This window comes from Gymnoscopelus braueri, assembly GCF_963280865.1.
Source record: "Gymnoscopelus braueri genome assembly, chromosome: 13".
Classification (NCBI taxonomy): domain Eukaryota; kingdom Metazoa; phylum Chordata; class Actinopteri; order Myctophiformes; family Myctophidae; genus Gymnoscopelus; species Gymnoscopelus braueri.
In genome coordinates this window covers 48,369,997-48,380,783 of record NC_137615.1, presented here as the reverse complement: position 1 = coordinate 48,380,783, position 10,787 = coordinate 48,369,997, and the positions used below count along the sequence as shown (strand labels likewise).

The following is a 10,787-nucleotide window of genomic DNA, read 5'->3' as shown; positions in this document are numbered from 1 at the left end:
CCCCAGCACACACCCCCCAACCCCAAGCCTATACTCTCCTCTCCATTTTGCGGGGGGCTGCGGCACTATGCTCTCTAACTAGAAGAAGTGCGCGGGGGGTGGGGGTGGGGGTGGGAGGGGACGACGACAAATAAAAATAGATGGGGAGAAGTTGTGGAGGGGATACGAGACCCAGGGCGGGTGGGGGGTGTGGGCGGGGGGTGCGGGCGAGCGCTGCGGCGCACCGCGTGGATATACACATTTGCCGTGCGAATTCGGAGCGGGCCCTTCTCGTCAAGGAATATTATCCCCCCCTCCACACACACACACACACACACACACTCCCCCTCCCCCTCCTCTCCGGATCACGGGGCGGGTGGTAATTCAATTGGGGATAGACGAGTAGCAAGAGCTTTTTCCTTGATGCTTTTTTTTCCTCCTCCTTCCTCTCCCCCCATAAACGAGTTGTCTGCCTGTCAGCATTGATAATGGCTAGCCGGAGCACACTGCGGCTAACTCCCCCCTCAGCTCCCTCAGCCCTGCCATTCTCCATAGCGCGCCGGCATTGAGCAGCTTCCTTCCTATGCTCCGCGCGGTCGGTGATTTACTCTATGCTTGTCTGCCCATCTGCCTTTTTTACATTGGCTCGCTCGCTGTCTCTCTCTCTCTCTCTCCGGAGAGTGGACATGGGGGCCGGAGGTTTTTTCCAGCCTGCCTCTCACTCGCCGCCACTGATCTTCTTTTTTCTTCTTTGTTTCAGTTTGACAATCAATGTCCATCTGATATCATTGCTGATATCGCATCAACTTTTTTAATGTTTTTGTTTTTTTTACTGTAAATTGACACCCTATTAGGCTACGTAATCATACATGTGTGTTGCATACAAGTAATGAAAATAGCAGATCTGAAAACTCACAACACGTCGCATTGCTATTTTAGCTATTTATAAATATTTGTAAAATTATAATAAAAAAGGAACGGTTTTGGACATAAGAAGATTTACCACTCGACAGCAACAATACATGTATATGTGGGTCCATAGCTGACAGGGGGGTCCCATTTACTGTACACACCTTACAGCTTTATGCCTCTCTCTTTCTCTGAAACACACACATAGACAGACATGCATATATTCACACGCACGCACGCGCGCACACAAACACACACACAAACACACACACACACACACACACACACACACACGCACGCACGCACGCACACGCACACACGCGCACACACACATACTGCAAGCTGTACAAGCTCACAAGAGCTTGTACACCCGCTATGTTTGCCGCATGACCGGTGTACAACTAGGTATACATCAGGCATAACTCCAACCCCTAACCCCTAAACCTGGCCTCTAAATATCTAATCCTAACCCCTAAACCTGATCTCTAAATGTCTAATCCTAACCCCTAAACCTGATCTCTAAATGTCTAATCCTAACCCCTAAACCTGATCTCTAAATGTCTAATCCTAACCCCTAAACCTGGCCTCTAAATGTCTAATCCTAACCCTTAAACCTGACCTCTAAATATCTAATCCTAACCCTTAAACCTGACCTCTAAATGTCTAATCCCAACCCTTAACACTTGCATGACTAAGCTATCAATATGACCGATTTTGAGAATTTAAAGTGGATTATCTTCTCTCATGAAGCTCTGAGAAAGTTCCCCTTTCATGACTTTTCCTAAACATTTGTTTCAAATCATCTCCGTTTTTTTTTTCTTCTGAAACGTATTATAAATATGAAATATATACCATATATACCATCCCAACCGTTATATTTCGGCTAAATTGACCGCTCTCCCCCTCTCTCCCCCAGGCAAGATCAGTTGACACCTCTAGACCCCCCGCAGAGCGGCCCGTAGACGAGCAGACTCCCTACGCAGCAGCGAGTCCATGTTGCCATGTCTGCTTATTATAAGCGACTTTGGGCTTGTTTTTCGCGTCTTTCTACTATTATTATTAATATTATAATTATATATATAATTACATTATAATGGTAATACTTTTCTACTCCACTACAGCTCAGAGGCAAATCTTGTACTTTTACTTCACTACAATTATTTGAAAACTTTAGTTACTAGTTACTTTGCAGATATAAATATCTTTTCATACTTTTAGATTAGAGCTTCATGCATTTTTATTAGGTATATATTTATATAGAAAGGTCTAACCAGGGACTGGTGTTGCAAATTAGCCTCGGCTATTACCCCATTCATTCAACTGTTTTCTCAGGGCACAACGACGCATGCAGTAACATTTTCATAGACCTGACTTATTTCTCTCGCAAAATTTGGCGACCCATTTTCCACTTTCCCTTTCACTGCAAAGCGGTGGAAAAAGATAGGATCTACAAGCATACAGCTTGTCACGCAGCAACTGTTTTATGCTTGAAGATCAGATATTTTGCGCAGGATTGAGCACATTTGTGGAACATAGCATTGTGTTCACTTGCACTGAGGGAGGAGAGGAGACGCGTTTGTCAGCGACGTGGACAGCTGATAGAATGAGAGCTTTACGCTCAGACAATAATGTGAATATTATTATTATGAATAATAATAATATAGGTTTGTCACTGGGTTGTTTACAAGTTACTATAGTTCGCTTGCTGCTACTAAATGTAAAGCAGCATCACATGACGGTCATATTATGACAGTCATGACGAAACTTCAACCTGTTTTTTGCACTTTCTCGATTTACAGCCCGTACATCTACATGAACGTTCGGATTTCAAATATAAAGTTTTTATTCCGTGGCCACGGATGTTACAATTTACTTCGGGTGGGTATAAGTACCCGTAACTTCTGTATTGTTCAATGAAAAGCATTTTAATCCGATTGGCGGTCATTTTCTCATAGAGTTATAGTGTATCAGAGTGCAATTACACCTCCCAACCGATAGGGTCACGTAGTTGAAAGCATGGAGAAAATACGGAGAAAATGGCCACCGATCGGATTAAAATGTTTTTTATTGGACAATACGGAAAATATGGGTACTTATGGGTTACCCGAATAGAATTGTAACATCCCTGGCCATGAGGTAAGCACTTTATATTTGAAATCTGAACGTTTGTGTAGATGTATGGGGTGTAAATGGAGAAAGTGCAAACCTTTTGTTAACTTATAACTCGATCTCTTTGTGGTGAACGCTTGTTGTGTTTTTCCCACATTGCTTGCCTTCGGATAAAATCAAGCATTGTGTTTGGTTCTCCACATCGATGTAGCGAAAATGTGTCCATATCACCTCTTCTCTTTCTCCCGAGCCCCGTGCATAGCATTTTACCGTTTTATTTTGTAAAGTTTCGCTCTGAAATCTGAATCCTCCTGCCATTCATTTGACGGTGTGACTCTGTGTGTGTGTGTGTGTGCGTGCGCGGCTGCAACTTTAAAAGGGGGTGTGTGTGTGAGTGAGGAACAGCATGCCCTGCGCTGCTTATCAAAGGAGACAGGGAGTGACAAAATCATATAATAAATATATGATATAATATTTCGTCTCGTCTTTGTTCGTGAACTTAAATGACCATAGAGTTTAGTCCAGTCTTTATTTAGTGAACTACATTTTCGTCTCGTCTTTATTAGTCAACGAAATTGCATAATGATTTAGTCCCAGTTATTGTTTATTCATGGGTGGTGGTCTCGTCTTCGTCCTTTGAAAAATTTGCGTTGACGAACATATTTCGTTTCGTTTTCGTTAACGAAATCAACACTGCATGGAAGTAAAAATGAGATCCCCACATACACAAATCACAAATCATGATGACATATAGGAGACAGATAGAAATACACACTAGCCTACTGCCTACACTTTCATAGACCTGCCTGCTTATTTCTCTCTCAAAATTTGGCAACCCAGTTTCAACTCTCAGCTTTTTAGAAGACAATGGAACCCCCCACTGTTTGGGGGAGAAAGTGTGAACTAGTCTGGCGAACAGAGGGAGACAGTGGCCAATAGGATAGCCTGATTTGGGGATCAAAATGATCTTTTTTCAGGCTTGGTGGAGGAGTATGAAACCTCAGTCATGCGAGTGTTAAACCTGACCTCTAAATGCCTAATCCTAACCCTTAAACCTGACCTCTAAATGTCTAATGCTAACCCCTAAACGTCTAATCCTAACCCTTAAACCTGACCTCTAAATGTCTAATCCTAACCCCAACCTGAATCTTTTCCCAATTGTAAGCCTAATTCTCCAAATGTTTTTCCCCCGTGAGGGGAGAGGACTATTTTCAAATTCTACTATACCGTTGTGGGGACGTTTGACCCTCATAATGTAGTGGCCTACACACACACACACACACACACACACACACACACACACACACACACACACAGACACAGACACAGACACACACACACACACACACACACACACACACACACACACACACACACACACACACACACACACACACACACACACACACACACACACACACTCCCTCTCTCTCTCTCTCTCGCTCTCGCTCTCGCTCTCGCTCTCTCTCTCTTTCTCACACAGTTTGAGTATCAGAGTGCATCCATCCATAAGATCCTGATGTGTGGTCGGGCGAGGTTGCGTGGGGGTTATACTCTGTTTAAAAAAAAGAAAGAACGAAAGGACAGGACAGGCAGAAGAAAAGCCGTACGGCATCTCTGTCTTAACGCGTGTCGGAATAGCAGTTAGTGTGCTGCCATTCAGATCATCAGCAGAATCAGTGTATAGGTAAGTGATCCGGGTTCCCTGACAGGCGTGATGGACACGAAGAACCACAATGTGGAGTATAATATATATTTATATATATAACTATACGCTGTGTTTTCCCCTTGGCCTCAAGAGAAGCCTGTGCGTTGAGTTCTGACAGGCGAGAACTGACAGTCGTTGACAGCGTTCACTCCAGCTCAGCACCATCTGGCGCTGTACCTACTGCCGTGCGAGATGCATGCCCGCCGGCACTTCCGCCAACGTTCACCCTTCACATCATAAATCAAGCCTTTTTTTGTTTTGTTTTGTTTTTTTGTGTGTGTGTGTGTGTGTGTGTGTGTGCTTTACCCCTTTTGTCTTACCAATGTATAGTTGTTACGCCAATTGATTCCTCCCGGCGCACACATCTCTGTGTGCTGTCACCGCTGTCGTATCGTACCGGCTCACCTGCCAGTGAGGTGCCCCGACCGGGAGGATGCAGAGCCTTCGTCCTATACTCCCCGACTAACAAAACATTTTACTTCGACTTACTGTAATTATGGTAGGCCTTTCATTGTCACACTGGATAACAACTATTTCATTCCAATACAGCAGCAGGTGGAAGAAGTACTCTTTATAGATTGTTTATACTACTTCATTAGTATCATTGATAACACCTGCTGTGCATAGAGCTTATTGTGTTCGTATAGACGCTCAACAAAGCCAGATGCACCGCAGTGGATTCAAACCCCCAGACTCAATGTTCTCCATGTCAAAAATCCAGACTTTAGACTTGGGAATGGACTGAACTGCCGTTAATACATTTTGCTTTCTATTCACGGCCATGTTTCGTACATAAATGTTTTTTTTTTTTTTCATTTACAGCTTTATGTATTTTCAAGTCATTAATCATATGGAACCTATAGCATCCCTAGTCTGGGTCATGTCATAGGCGAACATTTGGCAAAAATGGGTGAACATTTAGTGAAAATCAGTCTGATATTTTCGCTGGCTGAAGGGATTTGGTGTTGAGGTGAGGGGCGGGGGGGGGCGGACCAAATACAGACCCCAGGGGGACCCGGGTCAACAGCAGTACAAGTACATAGGGTTAAAGTGGTCACATTGAAATTTCATCCACAGTCATTAAAAAAGTTACAGAACTTACCTGGATAATTGAATCAGCGTCAGCTAAGCTGGAATTTAATTCCTAAATCAATGGTTTCTCCAGGGCCTGTAGGCTTTTCAAATCAATGCAAATGCAATAATAACGTCTCTTTGACAAAAGAAAATGAAGAAAAAACACCCAATGAAAGTCGGTGTGTTGGACTATATACCTCCTGTACCTCCAGCAAGTTTCACATCTCTGCAAGTACATTTTCATACCGTAGCGATAATCCAGTGGCCTCGAAAAGTAAACAAACTACGCCAGATGCTTTGGAAAGTGGTGGGTAGTAACGTCAAGTATCCATGAGTTGTAATCAATGGGCTAAACGTGGCAGGGCATATGTTTTCCTCTTTTTTTTTTAGATGCACTTTTTTTTTTATGCTTGCTTTGGTTCGGAGAGCATTAAAATGCCTTTGCTAAACAATATTAAAACATTCAGTGGGCCTTGCTAGACTACTTTACCTTGAACATCTATCATCTTGTAAATGTCACAGGGCCAGTTATTTTAGCACTTGTTTGGTAACAAGGTTATTCCGGGGAACCGGGGGATCAGTAGTGTATGATCACGGAAAGGGAACATATTTTCTGAAGGAAAGCATATTGACGTTGTCAATTTTTTATGTCAACATTTTGTATTTGTCTAGTTCAATGTTTTTTATCAGTGGTGTAAAGTAACTAAGTACATTTACTCAAGTACTGTACGCAAGTACAATTTTGAGGTATTTTTACTTTAATGGAGTATTTCCAATTTGCAGTACTTTTACTTCTATACTCTACTTCTATACTCCACTACATCTCAGAAGCAAATGTCGTACTTTTGCTCCACTACAATTATTTGAAAACTTTAGTTACTAGTTACTTTGCCGATATAAATTACATTACATTATAAAACATACATTAACCACTGTAACCCTATTGTATACATAGGCTATTTAAAAATAGCCGATCTACAAGCTCACAACGCGTCGCATCGCGACACGTACAAGCTCACACGTGTGACATTTTAGTACTTTTACTTTTGGTACTTTAAGTACATTTTGATACCAATACTTTTTATACTTTTACTCAAGCAAATTTTGAATTCCAGACTTTTACTTGTAACAAAGTACTTCTACATAGCAGTATTTTATTTTATTTTTTTTCTTAAATTTTTATCCCGCGATTTTTGTAACCCATTTTTTTCACCCGGTGCCAATTTCCTAAGTGATCCTGGGCGCTACACCCGCCCTACACCAGCACTACACCAGTCCCCCACAGTAGGGAGGCCAGGGCCGAGCTCATGCTTCCTTCAGGCATGAGAGCCAACTGACCTTCTTGTCACCTGACAGGAGGGAGTTTCCCTGATTGGACGTAGCGCGTGGAAGGAACACGTTATTCCAACCAGTTCCCTTCCCCTCCATCAGGCGCCCCGGCTGTCATGGGGGAGGCGGTATAGCGACCAGGATTACTACATGTTTTTGTGAGGGTATTAACTACCCTAGGAGACACGGGGAGAACATGCAAACTCCACACAGAGTAGGCCCTTTTGCCAACCCCACCTAGGGTATGGGCGCTGATGACGCGGAGGAGAAGACACGCCCCCAGCGCCCACAGCGTCCCCCGGCGGGAATCGAACCCAGGACCTTCTAGCTGTAAGGCGACAGCGCTACCGACTGCGCCACCGTGCCTTACTCTACATAGCAGTATTGATACTTTTACTTAAGAAAAATATGTGAGTACTTTTTCCACCACTGGTTTCTATGTTACCTGTGGACCCCAAGAAGAAGAGCTGATGCTTTCCTCTAGCCACCCTTAGGCCAAATAGCACATTGTAGCGTAACTGGGCTTCATTTTATTTCACGTAAGGCTTATGCTGTTGTTGAAAGTACGTGTTAAACCTTCAGCAACCCTCCCCCCCTCCCCTTTCCAATCCATGCAGTCACTAATAATAATTTAACATTTAGCTAGCGGGGCTTTCAGACACTTAATCTTGCATTATATATGTTTTTCTTTTTGAGAAGGTCTGTAGAAGACACAGAAGGTCTGCAAGACAATCTATAACATATGCCGTATACAGAAGCACAAGTATCTACAAAAGCCCAACAGGATCAAGTACGATTTCACACACAGTTCATCTACATTCAAGAATCAATGGACTCAAAGCAGAAACACATCACACTTCAATATTTACTGGAATGGTTCATATTTCATACCAGTGATGGAAAAAGTACTCACATTGTTTTAAACATGTCAATACCACAATGTCAAAAATACTCAAGTAAAAGTAAAAGTTCGGAATTCAAAATTGGCATGGGTAAAAGTGCAAAAGTATTGGCATAACATTTAACTCAAAAGTAAAAGTATTCATTATGCAGAACTGCCCCATGTCAAGTCTTCAACATGTATTACAAATAGCAGATCTGCAAGCTCACAACGTGTCACATGGCGACGTGTTGTGAGCTTATAGATCTGAAATGTTCAAATAGCTGAAGTGTACGGCTAAAGTGGTTACTGTATTTTTTGCAACAATAATCTAAAATCTACAAGGTAACTAGTAACTAAAGTTTTCAAATGATTGTAGTGGAGTAAAAAGTCCTTTGCCTCTGAGATGTAGCGGAGTAGAAGTTAAAGTACTGAACATTGGAAATACTCCAGCAAAGTAAAAGTACAGTACAACCCATTGCCTGCCAAAAATGGACATATCCGTCTTTTAAAATACACCTGTTAATATGTATATATTTTTTTATTTTCCACACAGAACCAGAGATATCGCTATCCAAAGATTTACTGCTCCATTCACTCCCTGGTTAACTTATTACTTAAAAATCCTGTATCTCGGCTCCTGTGTATTTTTTACCATGTATTTTTTGGTGAAACATGCTATTTTCAACTGGCTGCAATTATGGAACGGATTACCGCGTTTGATTTTTTCTCCCCCACAATTCTACGAGACCCCTGTGTGTGTAATGAGGGGATCACCGTGAGGACGGTGATCACGGATAATATTTTGAGACTACTTAAAAAATTGTTAAAACATTTAAAAAAATGCAGGGAATGTGTTTTACAGTACTTGAGTAGCCCTACATACTTAGTTAGCGACTTTTCACCTCTGTTTCATACCCACATTCATACTTTTGTAGTTTGACTGTCAAATGTTGTATGCAGGACTTTGACTTGTAACAGAGTATTTCTACATTGTGGTATTGCTACTTTTACTTTCGTAAAACAAGTACTTCTTCCACCTGCTGCTGTATTGGAATGAAATTGTTTGTTATCCAGTGTGACAATGAAAGGCCCACAGTACCATAATTACAGTGAGTCCAAGTAAAATGTTTTCTTTTTGTTTTATGGAACATTGAAACAAATCCATAACTCAAATGAAATGCTGTTTTATAGGTCTGACCAGGCTCTTCAATAAAAAAGATCATGTTGTGTCTCAATCGATGCCGGAGAGAAGAGCTCAAGCCCAAACTGATGTCAACAAGAGACAGCTAACTGGTGGTGGTGGTGGTGGTAAAAAAAATATAGCAACACCACATTATACAAATACTCTGTTACAGGTCCTTTTACAGGCAGAAATGATCGACCGAAGTTAAGTTTCCAAACTTTTTGTGAGGAGTTTATCACATACGGTAGCATAAACCAGCAGGTACGGTGTCTGCATGAGGTTAGACATTTGTAGGTCAACATAGTAGCAGGTATGAGATTATTAGACATCAACCACTTCAACCTCAACATCCATATTCTGGGAAAACGTGCGCATTGCAAATGTGCGACCCGTTTTGAGTTTGTCGATCGGCTAATTTTTCTTCTTCTTCCCAATATATATTTATTAGGGAATTCAGTTTAGGGTTCAGAGACAGGTGCATAATATATGCACGTACAGTTATATTTATATCCCTCTTTCTTTTCTTTTTTTTACCCGGCATCGTCTCTTTATATAAAACAAAAATAAATAAATATATATGTATAATCATACAGGTACTCACAGACTTGAAGTGTAGTAGTAAAAATAGAAATACAAATTACTGGGGAGTGTGTGCACTGTTGACAGAACTACGTTAAATTCAGTGACGAGATTAAAAGAAAGTTAAGGAGAAAGGGGGAAAAGAAGAACAATGAGAAAAATGAGAGAGAAAGAGGGGAGGGACAAGGGGAGGGGGAGGTAGGTAGGGTGGGGGGGGGACTCAGTCAGGGGCAGAGTTTGTAGTGAGTTGAAGTAAATTATAAATGGATCCCATTTATGGGAAAACATAGCGGAATTGCCCTTTACGGAGTATTTGATATTTTCCAACTTGAGGGACTACAACAACGAATGGTGCAAAGGGCCATCAACGCATTGTACATGAGATTAGACGTTAAAAGGTGCAAAAAAAAAGTACCAACGCATTGTCAGGGTCGCATATAAATGGTAGTCCACATAGGGCGGATTGCGGCGTAAGGCGGTGTTGTGTGTGTGTGTGTGTGTGTGTGTGTGTGTGTCTGTGTGTCTGTGTGTCTGTGTGTCTGTGTGTGTTGTGTGCATTAGGCTACCAAGCCACATAAATCTGGGATCCCGGTCGCTGTGGCTGCCCGCTTTGCTTTGGCTTTAACCCATTCAGTCCGGGAAAGCATCTGTGTCATTATAGGTTTCTTTGGCTATTCAAAAATAGCAGATCTACAAGCTCGTAATGCGGCACCGAGTGCCGCGCTACGAGCTTGTAGATCTGCTATTTTAGAGAAAAATCTATTAAATACATGTTCAAATCTTTGCTTCTGGGGATTCTACAATGTCTTCTAAATCCTAACAGTTTAAAAAAAGAAATGTTGCTATAATATCAGTGGTTCTCGACCACCTAAAATTATATGTATTTGTCAGCGGACCCCCCCCCCCCCACCTAAAGATATTTTGTATATTGTATATTATTCAAAGATGTGCACATATTTTCACGATTTTCCCCCAAAATAGCCGTGAACTATGAACTTGTATATTTGTTATTTTTTAGGAGCCAAAGAAAAGTG

General features: G+C 41.8%; 1 pseudogene across 1 annotated transcript in view; it reads left to right on the top strand.

Moving 5' to 3' along the window:
• The first annotated feature begins 9,229 nt into the window (after positions 1 to 9,229).
• Positions 9,230 to 10,787, top strand: part of LOC308098643 (RNA binding protein fox-1 homolog 3-like) — a 184,674-nt pseudogene continuing 183,116 nt past the window's right edge. The window contains exon 1 of the transcript in view: positions 9,230 to 9,299. The product of the transcript in view is annotated as an RNA binding protein fox-1 homolog 3-like (transcript). The remainder of the gene's footprint in view (positions 9,300 to 10,787) is intronic.